Source organism: Microtus oregoni, unplaced genomic scaffold, assembly GCF_018167655.1.
Source record: "Microtus oregoni isolate MIOR12 unplaced genomic scaffold, Mior012 000056F_ref0000123, whole genome shotgun sequence".
Classification (NCBI taxonomy): Eukaryota; Metazoa; Chordata; class Mammalia; order Rodentia; family Cricetidae; genus Microtus; species Microtus oregoni.
The window spans coordinates 13,056,104-13,068,700 of NW_024543832.1; the positions used below are offsets into that span (position 1 = coordinate 13,056,104).

A 12,597-nucleotide genomic window follows, 5' to 3' on the forward strand; every position below is an offset into this window, starting at 1 on the left:
CATTCTTGAATCTCCACACAAGTTATTTCCTTTTCCTGGGTTGCAGGAAACTCGTTTATAAAATGAGAGTGCTGTACCTGGAATCATTTGTTCACTCTTTATAAACAAGCAATGGTCTTCATAGAAGTAAACATTTTACAGCATAATATTATACACAATTTAATTCATATGTGTATTTGCATGTATGTGTATGTACACATGTGGTGTGTGTGTGTGTGTGTGTGTGTGTGTGTGTGTGTGTGCATGCACGCATGCACATGAACACCTGAGATGTCCCAATGGACAGTGTACTCTAGTATTCTCCATTACCTTTTCTGTCTAGTTCTGTCCACTCTATTCCATTCAGAAGTGATGCTCATAGTATATTAAATTGATTTTGACCACAATAAGTTCTATTAAGTGATTTTTAAAAAATAGTCATTTTTATTTACTCTGAGGATTTCATATGAACCCACAATGCTTTTGGTCATTGTTGCTGACTCCCATTGTGCACACATGGACTTTTACAGTCTTGTCCTAGGTTTTGTCTTCTCTTGGTAGACCTGAGATACCTGCTTCATTCTATGAGCCACTCCTTGGACTGTGGGTTGTATTCTTAGAACTCCGAAGGAATCTGCAATTCTCAACACATGGCCTGTGCTGAGCCATGTAACATCCTGTAACAGCCCTCAGTGGCCCATCTAGGTCTCCCTGCTGGATTGGAGGGTGAGTCACTGAAGCACAGCCTTTAAAATGTCCCCAGTACCGGGAGGATTTGACTAGTGTCCTTCCTTCCCAGCTGCGGAGGCAGAGTCTGAAGCCCATTAGGAACTTTCTTCCTTTCTAGAGAAAAGATCCTGGCTTACTGCTGGTTTGGCACCATCCCTTGGCACTTGGCTACATGGTGGTGCCTTCTTCTCAGATTCCCACAGGGAGTGGCTTAGACTTCTATTGTGGCTGGAGCTAAAGCTGTATCTGGGCTTCTGTAGGATGCAGTACCGTAGGCTTCTTATTCTTGGTCATTGTTGAGATGAAATAATCTCTGTGACTTCTTCCAAGTACAGAACTGTCTTGGCATTGTTTTTACCTCAGGGTCTCCTCTGAAATCCAGCTCCTGGAGGTGTTTCTTTTGAGCTTGAACCACTTCTTTGCATGCTCATAGCTGGATCCCATTGGCTACTTGTATTAGGAAGACACAAGTTCACTGTCATTGTCCCTTCTAAAGGCCATGCTCCCATAGGGCTGTCTGCAGGAGTTCTACTTACTCTCATGGGGTGCCTGCTGCCTTTGGTCCGCGGTAGCATTCGCTGTGAGTAGCCACACACAGGATGCCCTCTGCCTTTGGCCCACGGTAGCCTTGGCTGTGAGTAGCCACTCTTCCATTGCTTTGTTTACTCATTTGAGCCTCTCTTGTCAGTCCCCTCTGAACCACTTCTCCCTTTAATATCCATACTCCTGCCATCAGCGTTTTCCGATTAATACCTTCAGAAGCATATGGAAAAAGTTATCTCCAACCACATGGGCAGAAATGTGGCTTTTTGACATTCTTGTTTGTCTTCCTTCCTTGGTCTCACCTTGATTCCTTATGGAGACCTTTTATTTTACAACCTTAGCTGGAGAACATTCTGGGTCCCCCTCTCCCTGATGAGGTCACACCAGCCCTGCCCTCACTAACATTTGATTATTTTTTACATCAATGGCCCTAATAAAAATACCATGCCATCTTAACTTTGAATTGTTTCTGCATTATGAGCAACATGAGAAACCACTTGCTCTCTCTGAAATGTGTTAGAGAGAAGAAGTTGGATTATCATAGAATCCATTGATTTCCATGCGAATTATGCCAATTCCCCGTGCAATGTGGAGTTTATGTGTGGCAGGATATGTCTTTCCTCCCCAAACTGTGGATATTTGTTAGTCACTTAATTTATAGACCAAAAAGAGGCTTAGCTATTCTTGATGAGCAGATATACCCTTAAAGAGGGGCATTGGTCAGGATTTCCATCTAATTCATTTGTGAATCTGGAATATGTTTGGGACAGAGTATCCATAGCTTTTTGAAGATTGTGGCCGTGGATCCTCTAGGTGCAAAGGTTACATAGAGACGAATAAAGGTGTAGGAAATAAGGCCCCTGCATCATCGTGGTTGGGATTTTCAGCATCCATCAGAAGTCACAGTGCACAGAACCCACAGGCTTTGCTGCCCTGGGCATCAGTTTGGCTCACAAAGGATGTTTATGAGAGTGTGCAGTAGGCCGTGAGCCTCATCTGTTAGGCAAACACAGCACTCACTCAAAGCCCACCAGGGAAGCCCCACCTTTATAGAGTGTTGCTTGTGTTTTCTAGCTTGTCTTTATTTGATATCGGGGAAGTAGCAGATGTATTGGAAAAACTGATACCACTTAGTGATTAATAAGTTGGATTTTGGCTTTGAGGTAAATATTGAGGCCAACTACCCACTGAGTTAAACCATCTTCTAAAGTCAAAGCGCCATCCCAGTGTCCAGAGACTTGTTTTGTTGATAACTTTCAATTTATATGTGATTAAATCGGTTAAATAAAAATGTGAATCAAGTGTAAACTTGTTTTCTTCTCTTGTTTTTGTTTTGGTTTAATCGAGTTGTACAAATTTGATGTCACATAGGTATGGAAATCTCTGTTCTAAAATGTAATATTTATGTGCACCGACCTGCATATATGTACTAACAACACATATATGTATGCACATATTCCCATGATTTACACACATACCTAAATAAATATACATGCATACATGTATGTCTAAAATAATGATTTATCACAAAACTTAGAGTACTTAATAAATTATGCAGAGGTCAGTGTTATACAACGTGATTCTCTCTATGAACTGGGATGCACAGTGCACAGTCACCCATAGCATGGTGCCATTTATTTTCAATATTTGGTATTGACAACATTGGTTTTTTTTCAGACAGGTCTCACTGTGTAGCCCAGGCTAGCCTCATTGAATTCCTGATCTTCTTGCCTCAGCCACAGGAGCGCTTGTATTATTGGGGTGCACCCCTATATCTTGAACGTATTAATTTTAAGATGAGGCAAGAAAGTCTGTAGACGATGAGTATTGTGCTGGGGATTTTCCAGCTTTGTCTTGCAGGAGCTCAGTGGGCAGAGCTTGGGCAAAGACTTCCCATTCCTTTAACACTAGTCCCTCCCTAAGGAGGTGCTGGAGTAGCGCTGATGATGTCAGCTGGAGAACTGGCAGGATTATTAACAGACTCACCTCTGCTGGGTTTCTCTGGAAGCCTTGGTTGCTTGCATTTCATATGAGGTAATTTGATTTTTATTAATAGAAGTACTAGATAAGTTTCTCAACTGGGAACTCCACAGACACGCCGTTTCCTCTTCTTCGTTTACTTTCCTCTTGTTAAAGTCATCAAAATGTTGACGGCTGCATAACTCTTTTTAAAGCATTCATAACCTGACAGATATTACAGATATTTGTCATTTTACTTCCAGTAAGTGACAGCTGAAATGAGCTCCTCGCGGTGTTGGAGGAGAGCACGGGTGTAGTGAGTCCAGTCAAATTTGTCTCCTATTTTCTTAACGTACAAGTGATCTCCAGCTTTGTTAAAGCAAGGGGAACGGAGGAATGTGGACAAGGATCTGGGAGCCACGAGGTTCGGGTTTGCTGGGCACACAGCAAATTAGACAGCGATATCCAGAGGGCTGCTGTGCCTCTTGGGCCCCAGTGTCACACTTTTACACCAAATCTTTGCCATGCTTCACTGCTCCTAAGAGACAGCTCTGATTTGGGGCTGATGCCTTCAGGCTGCAGGTTTAGTGCTTTGGAAGCGTTCTGTACCGTATCTAGGAAGCATGAACAGCACCGTGTAGAGTTTCTACCCGGCCTCTGATTCCCCACTAGGGTGACTAGAAGACCCAAGCCAGGTTTGCTTTTCCTAAAAGAGTAAAGCTAATAATTCCTATTTATGGATCACATATATACTACCAAGTGTGTAGCAAGCAAATCTTATGTATTATTTCATGTTAGTTCCATGCAACCTTAGAGAAATCGAGCAATCTGTAAAAAGGTGATTGACACAGCCAATAACTGGTAGATCCACAATTCTCTTTTAGATACTAGTGAGTCTAAAGCAATTCTTGTTGACATTGTGCAAGTCACAAAGGCTCTCTGCAATGCTTTTCAGGTGTTTTGGGGATGGTCACACATCTTAGGGTGTGTGAAGACTAAATGAGGTGGCGACCCATTTGCCTTCTGAGAAACAATTGGTTACATGTGGCAATGTATCAGTGTTGTTATCATAAACACCAGAAAGATCCACATTGCCAGTCTGGTGATGTGTCTAGATCAGTAATTTTGCTTTATTTCTTTATTGTATTATAATCTCTCACCCACAAAAGTTTACCTATTTTCACCCCTGTCATCCACTAAAGTTTATCTCTTTTTTCTTTTTCAAAGCCTAGAATGAATTTTCAAAGCCTAGAATGGTATATGTAGATTTGCCTGGCTTACAATACCATCTCCTTCTTCAGTATTTATATATATATATATATATATATATATATATATATATATTGTGTAGTTCAGATGTTCTTAATTTATTTTTTATTTTTTTATTTTTATTTTTATTTTTTTTGGTTTTTTCGAGACAGGGTTTCTCTGTGGTTTTGGAGCCTGTCCTGGAACTAGCTCTCGTAGACCAGGCTGGTCTCGAACTCACAGAGATCCGCCTGTCTCTGTCTCCCGAGTGCTGGGATTAAAGGCGTGCGCCACCACCGCCCGGCAGATGTTCTTAATTTTAAGCCAACAGTGACTAACCAGACAAATAGTCAAGCCATCTCAAAGGAAAACAGGTCAGAATTGGCTTATCAGGGAGTCCCTGTGAGGTGGTTTTGTGTATGACACTCCTTAAAACTGTACCTCCTGCTTCAAGTCCAGTAGGAGAGAAGAAGATCAGTCCCTGGAATAAAATCTCCCAGGCAGGGTCCTGCTAGCTTGGTAAACTTAGTTAGGCGTATGTCCCATCTTTGGACTATTGGTAAGACTACTGATTTGGGCCCTATCTTGAGACAGGGAAGTAAAGTTGATCACTCATGAACAAGATCCTAAACACTGTCAGGAGTAGGAAGAAGGATTTTAATAAGGAAGGTTGCCAACCCTTTTCCAGTAAAAAGGAAACCAAGACTTGCTTATTGCATATAGCTATTATCTGTCCATCTCTATCTCAGCACAGCCTGTAGCTCTTTAAGCACAAATTGTCATGAAGTTGCTTCTGTTTTTTCTCTTATGTGCTCTAGCATGCCTCACCCCCTTACATATTGCATCTGCACAATAAGAATGCTGTGTATTTTCTCCATTAGTAGATTACGTTATTGAGAATGAAATATGCCAAAAAGCGAGGCATCCAGGTATCCCATGCTCTACCATGAAGAACGAAAGGGAAGTAGATTGGACAAGCTGAGAACAATAGTACAGAAGTTTCCATCTTTTCATCGAGTGCATTCCCCTTCCTCAGGTGTGGCCTTTGGTTAACCTGCCCGGGGGCACTGACAGAACATGTCGTAGAGAGAAGGCTCCTGTCTTTTTAGCATGATAAATGTGCTGTTAATGACATGGGAACTTTCAGCCCACTATAGATTTATCATGGGCAGTGCTGCAGGAAGGGAAGCTATATTAACCTCTTGTTGATCTGCAGTCACTCCACCTGACGCTCGGGAGCCCAATTAACATTATTGATTTGAATCACACTCATCAAGATCAACTTATTTTCTGTTAATTTCTTTCAATACAGAGAGAGCTGAAACCAAGCACAGAGGAGTTGCGACAGAGTGATTAATTTGGCTATGAAAAGCATGTTTTGTATCATAATCTCATTTTAATGTGTTAATAGTTGAGCTCTGCCAAATTGCTTTTGATGAAGGAGTCATTTTCTGGACTGGGTGCTGGGCAAGCCTTATACTGGTCAGCTATTTCTATGGATCCTCTGTATTTCTCCGTGTTCTACCTAAAGCAGCCACTTCTTGATTTTCTCTGTAGGTTGACTGTGGTCAGGCAGATGTGGCAGGGTAGCAGGGAGCCATGTTGGTTTGAGATTTGCTCCCCATGTATTTGCTCCAGAAGCCCAGAGTTACTAGGCAAGCCCTTCTCATGGGGGATAAGGACTGTGAAGTAGCACAGGGACACTTAGCTCATGTTATGTGGCAGTACTTCATTGGGCTGGACAAACTTCATGGCCAAGACTAAGATGAGTGAGTAGGGCAAGCAAGTAGCCTCTGCCCATGATACTGAGCAACAGTCCGGCAGTCAAGGGCCTTCTGGCCTCATGCCTCCAAGGTCAGAGTGCCGAGGTGAGCTGTTTCATCGTCATGGTGTCAAGGAGGTTCCTTGACTTACACAAGCAATAATGACTTCAGACTTCACATAGAGATGGTGTCCTTTTTCCTCTTGGATCCCAAAGAAGCACAAAGTCAGTCTGTTCTGACTGAATGGACGCATGAATAGTTATCTTGTTTCATTTGTGGGATAGTAGGGAAAAAACATGAATGTTAAATAGAAGAGCTGTTTATGAATTAAAGCAACCACCTAAAGCACGTATACATGTGTGTGTCTGCGTGATAATACTCTATAAATATGTACATACACATAGATGCTATGTGCTATGTCATTAAGTATATACGTGTCTACAAATTTTATATATAGATATGCTGCATAATATGTATACATATATGCACAGTTATATATGCATATAGAATATTGTACAGTATGTACACTGTGAATTTTTTCTGGTAACCCTGTGATGAAGAAATTTGACAGCCAGGGAAGCTACCCACTTAGCAGGGGTTGGAGGGAGGATTTGCACTTCTGTTGTTTAACTCTACTTTGAATGTCCTATGTCAGGCCACATAGCAAATACTTGGTCCTTTTCCACAAGGACCTTCTGCTCACCTTGAGCCCAACCAATGGACTTAGTGCAGCATCAATCCTGCTGAGAGGAGCCTGTTAAAAGTGGACACACGAAACTTAAGAAAAAATGGACCGAGCAGGCGGCTTTCCCTTCCCATCTGAAATTAATGCCCACTGTATAAAAACATAAAGCATCTCCGTCCCCAGAGACTTATCTGACATTTTAAAACTTTCATCTGCTTGGATTCATGGTGTTCCAGGAGGGAATTTACACATTGCTGAGTTCCAGCAGCTGGCTGACGGTGTTGTATACCTCTGTCGTGTTGGGCCGGGCCTGCTACAGGCCCAAACAAATTATATAGCTTGTTTAGTTCCCTTTAAAAACAATAATGGGCCTATTCAGATTTTATCTGTCATTTGACTTTGTGGTTGAGCAGTATTAATAATGTTGTTCTCAAGCAGGCCAGAGAAGTCCTTACAGAAGTTTCTAGGCTCCTGTAATAGGCCAAGGAGCACAAAGGAAGCATGGGGATGGTCTTGGCATAGCTTGCCTACATGGGAACTGTGTTACTACCCCATTGTGCCAATTTGACTGAGGTTTTAAGAGTCCTGTATTTCATGTTGTTTTTCATAGAAGCTGGCTGTAGCCTGTGCATGATTAATCATGGCTGGGATACATCACACTTAGGACGGTATTAAATTATAGCAACAAAACCATGCACAACCAGTTCATAACCTTATATGAACATTGTGTGCTACTGTAATCCTAGAGAAATACTGCATATCCAAATTAATGGGGAAGAAAATGTGCTGTGCTCTTGGCTTTCCATGTCTGGCAAGGTACTTGAACAGTGTTTGTTTTGTCTCCTTTATCCTACACGAGAGCTGACAGAGGAAGCCTTATTTCTTTCTCCTTATTACTGTGGGCTTGTGCTGTGGAGGGTGTCTGCTGGGTGCCAAGCTGAGCATGGAAGCTAAAATGTGCTTTCCCGTGTTCCTCATCTCATGGAGCCCTCTCAGAGTGTGGAACACAGAGGACTTACTGCTCTTGAGGATTCTCTTGTCCCTCTGCTGATCCACCAGTCAGAGCTTATGCATTTTATGAATCTGTGTCTTACCTGGGGAACACGTGTATGTATTTTTGAGAGAACCAATTTAACATCTTTTGTTCTGAGACAGAGTCTGTCTGTGTAGCCTTGACTGGCCAGGAACTCACTCTGTAGACGAGGTTGGCCTAGAACTCACAATGATCTGCCTGTCTTAGTCTCTTGAGTGCTGGACTTAAAGGTGTACTTAAATACCATCATTTCAGGCCTGATTTTGTTGCATATGTATGTGTATATATAGTGTGCTTATGGGTAGTTTATTTTCTCTTTGTCTCTTTGAGTGAAGAGTACCCAGATTCCAAATAATTACAGGGAGACTTATTCTTTCTTATGAATTCCCTGTCTTAGCTTGGCTTGTTTCTAGCCAGCTTGTCTTAAGTCATCCTGTCCACCTTTTGCCTCTGGGCTTGTATCTTTCTCTATTCTATGTTCCTTTCTTTAGTTCTTACTCTGTGGTTTGCTTTGTAGATAGGTGTCTGACCCTTTATATCCTCCTCTCCTCCTTTTCTTGATCCTCAATCTTCTCTTCCCAGATTTTGCCTCCTATTTATTCTCTCTGCCTATTTGTCCAGCCTATTCTTTCTCATGCCTTGCTAGTGACTCTTCAGCTCTTTATTGGACCAATCAGATGTTTCAGGCAGGCAAAATAACAAAGCTTCGCAGAGTTAAACAAGTGCAACATAAAATAATGCAACATGTGTTTCATTGTTAAACAAATGTTCCACAGCATAAACAAATGTAACACACCTTAAAATAATATTCCACAGCACATGTATGTATGTATATGTGTTAGCATACACATGGACATACTTATGTGTGGGTGTGTATGTATATGTAAGACCCAAGGTGGAGACAGGATTTCTCACTAAACCCAAAACTTGCCATTTTGGCTAATCTGACTAGCTGGCTTGCTTTGGGGATTCCCACCTATGTCCCTGATACTCTGGGATGGCAGGCAGGACAAGATGCCTGCCTAGTTTTTGTTTGCGTGCTGAGGTTGAAACTTCAGTCCTCAGGCTTGGGTGGTAAGCACATACTCTCTAAGCCATCACTCCACTGTTGGGGAATATTATTTAAGGTGTGTGACTTTTGTTTATGCTGCATTTGTTTAACTCCATGAAGCTGTGATTCTTTGCCTGTCTAAAACATCTGATGGTCTAATAAAGCACCCAACAGCTAATAGCAGGGCAGGAGCAAGGACAGGTGGGGCTGGCAGGCAGAGAGAATAAATAGAAGGAGAAAGGAGGAAGAGGGCAAGCAAAAGAACAATGAGGGGTGGACATCAGGGGCCAGCCACCCAGCTACACAGCCAGCCACAGAGAAAGAAGTAAGGCATATAGAAGTAAGAAAAAAACAAGCCCAGAGGACAAAGGTCGTCGGGATAATTTAAGAAAAGCCAACAAGAAACAAGACAAGCTAAGTAAGAATAAGCCTCCATGTGATTTATTTCAGAATTGGGTGGTGGGCCTCCAAAAGAGCAAAAACAAATAACAAAACTCCACCCTCATTGCAGGGGCTTTGGCAATATGCTCTGGTATGGCTGGTAACCCAGGAATTAGAATTTCTATCTTAAATGTCTCGTTGGGTAAAGATAAATTGGAAAATAAATTAGAGGGCAATGAAGGAACACCAGTGTCTCCTTCCTTCTCAAAAATTTGTCAGCCAGTGAGAGAAATGGCCAAATAGATTTATATAAGGGGTTCTGGAATCTATGGGCCGAATCAGATGAAAATATCTCTCATGTTTTGGATTCTAAACGCGAGTTACTTTATCTCTTACCTCTGCCCTTTGTGACAGTCACCACAATGAATTTTCATCTTGTGGTCATTGTAAAGGGGCCCTGGCTTTAACTTTAGATTTCACTATGGGACTTGAATAGTAGCAATAAAGTTAGCTGAACAGTCCTGTCTTCCACAAATGAAAAAAGGAGAGGTATGAGGTCTACTGTCGCCTACAAGGTAACAAACACACAGCCAGTATCTCACTTATGATTCCTTTCCAATTGCCATCACAACTCTCTTGTGACATCACAAAGTTTTTTTAATTTTAGACAGGTAGAGGTTTTTAAAAAAATATTTATTTTAGAAGTTACTTTGTTGAGATGGAGCCATAGGAAAATGTTATTTCAGAGATAAGGAGCTATTACGTTTCACCATGAGTGTTCAGATCAGGGTGCGGACTTGGTAGCTTCAGGCCTTCTGGTTTGAATGTATTCTTGAGAGAAGACCAGCGGGCTCCTGGTTGGTGATGCCCATCTCTTAGCCTTTTCTTAGGTTCACTGCGCTAGTGCTTGCCTTGGCACTTGATGTAAGTTTTTAACGCCATTGGTAGAGGTCCAGATATTGCCTTCTATAACGGCCAGTGGATGTGAGTGCCTCCCCCAGGATTGAATCTCTATCATTCTCTGACACCTGACAGTCAGGTTATGTGTAGGGACCACCCATGGTGCCCTTTCTAGAATAAGCCAGTTTGTTATCTGCACACAGACAGGTGTCTGTCCCAAGAAGAGGTGTTCATCATTCTGTCATTGTCACTAGAAGTGACAGATGAGCTTCTGTCAGAGGAAAGGCCTCAGTGCTGGTCCTTCTGGAACTTTAACTGTTCTTTTCCAAGCACAGTAGACAACTCTCTGTAGAGAGCTATGGTCACATTACCGAGGGCATCCATGTGCCTTCCCAGAGTTGGGCTAGTTTGGTGGCTTTCACTTTTGTAAGGTGGTTTTTGACTGTGTCGGGCATTAAGGAATATGTTTTAAATTCCCATCTATGTGTGTGTGGATGTTTGCGTCCCCACATAAGAAGTGTCTCTAGACAGTGTTTACCCTTACTGCCTGCAGTGTTCTGTGATGTGGTCCCTTCAATACATCTACTTCTGAAATCTGCACTGTCTCCTCCTTGTAAGGGTGAGGGAGGGAGCCTTAGGTATCCCCTCAGTGTTACGTAAGTCATTTGAATCAAATGTTACTCAGGGCTCCTGAACTTGAGGCTTTGGTGTTCATGTCTAAATATTTTTTACTCAGAAGTACATTTTTGTGTATCCATGTTTCTCTGTCTCTCTGTCTCTGTCTCTTTGTCTCTCTGTCTCTGTCTCTCTGTCTCTCTCTCTCTCTGTGAGTGTGTACATGCGCATGAATGATTGTCAAAGAACCACTACCCCTCTTTGGACTCAGCACACATCTTGTGTCTGTTCCACAAAAGTCTGTCAAGTTTAAGGTTGCATGCACAGCTGTTTCTTTCCCCCATTCCAGGCCCCATCACAAAAGACATGTGCTTCTTGTCCTCCTGTTATTTTCTGCTGATGGTGGTGGTGTGGAGGGCTTTATTCCTTCCCCAGAAGTATGTGTGGCTAGATGGCATCATTAGAAGTGTGTTGAAGGAAGAGGGTCATCTTGAGCCTTTTCTCCCTCATTAGAAGGGAACACCTTTTGCATGCAAGAAGCTTTAAGCTGCACTCCCAATAGAGAAGGGGGCTTTAAAGATGGCAGGTGTGAGTTGGGTTTGCTGATGCTGTGGTGGTCCTGATGCTGTGGTCTCTTCCCGTATTCTCAGCTCTTTTTCATAGCCCACCTACTCATTTGTCTTTTCTAGAGATTGAATATGTCCCCTCAGCAAGGACCTGGGTGTTCTGTCTACACACAGCATCTGTATTCTGTAAATTCCCTTTCAAAATGTCTAGCCAAAAAGTGCAGACACAGTGGGGTGAGATATTTAAAATGAAGCCTAGATTTAAAACATATTGAAAGACAAAAAATAAGAGAAATAAAATCTGGGCTGTTTTTCTAACTGTGAAGAATGGCCTCCCTGGTGGCAAAGGGCTTCCTCTTGCCTTGCAGTGAGCTGTCTGAGCCTGCTGTGAGTGTTCTTAGGGGCCACCATACATGGTTGTGGCTTCTGCTGTGTCCTCATCCTAACTTTGCCCTGTGGACACTGAATCCAATAGTAAGGGAATCTTTTTTATGAGATTTTATCATTTCTTTTTTTTTTCAGTTATAACTTAGTGTTGTTAGAGAAGGGTCAGCTAACAAGAGACTTGCCACGTAATCTTGAGGATTTGAAATTCCCAGAATCCATGTAAAAAGTGGCATGTGGTAGCAGGAACTTGTAATCCGTATTCGGGGGGCAAAGACAGGAAGTTCTCTGGGGCTTGCTGGCCAGTCAGCCTAGCCCTGTCAGCGAGCTCCAAGCGAATGAGACACCCTGACTCAGAACAGCAGGACGTATAGACCTTGAGGAATGACACGTGAAGCTGACTGTTGTACTCTGGATGCACATGCCTACATGTACCCTCTGAACACATGCATATACACACACACAAGTGCAAACACACATGTGTACATGTGCACACACACACATCATACACACACACACTACAGCAATCATTATTTTAAAAAAGCTTAAATTACCATGTAATAGTTGAATACAATTTGGTGGTCTATAGCACATGCTGATGAAATCAATCATGGTAATTGCTTTGAGACTTGAGATCATCTGCTTAGATTCTAACACCTGGGCCATGGTCACCTGTGCATTGAATTGTGCGCCTGTGGGTGCCCTGTGCTGTGATCACCCTGCCTGAAGCAGGAGCCTGGAGCCACATCTGCCTTTGAACT

At 42.5% G+C, this 12,597-nt stretch overlaps 1 protein-coding gene across 1 annotated transcript in view; it reads left to right on the top strand.

Annotated features, from left to right (window-relative positions):
- Positions 1–12,597, top strand: part of LOC121438574 (leucine-rich melanocyte differentiation-associated protein-like) — a 596,104-nt gene that overhangs the window by 220,362 nt on the left and 363,145 nt on the right. The gene's annotated exons all lie outside the window — the stretch shown is intronic.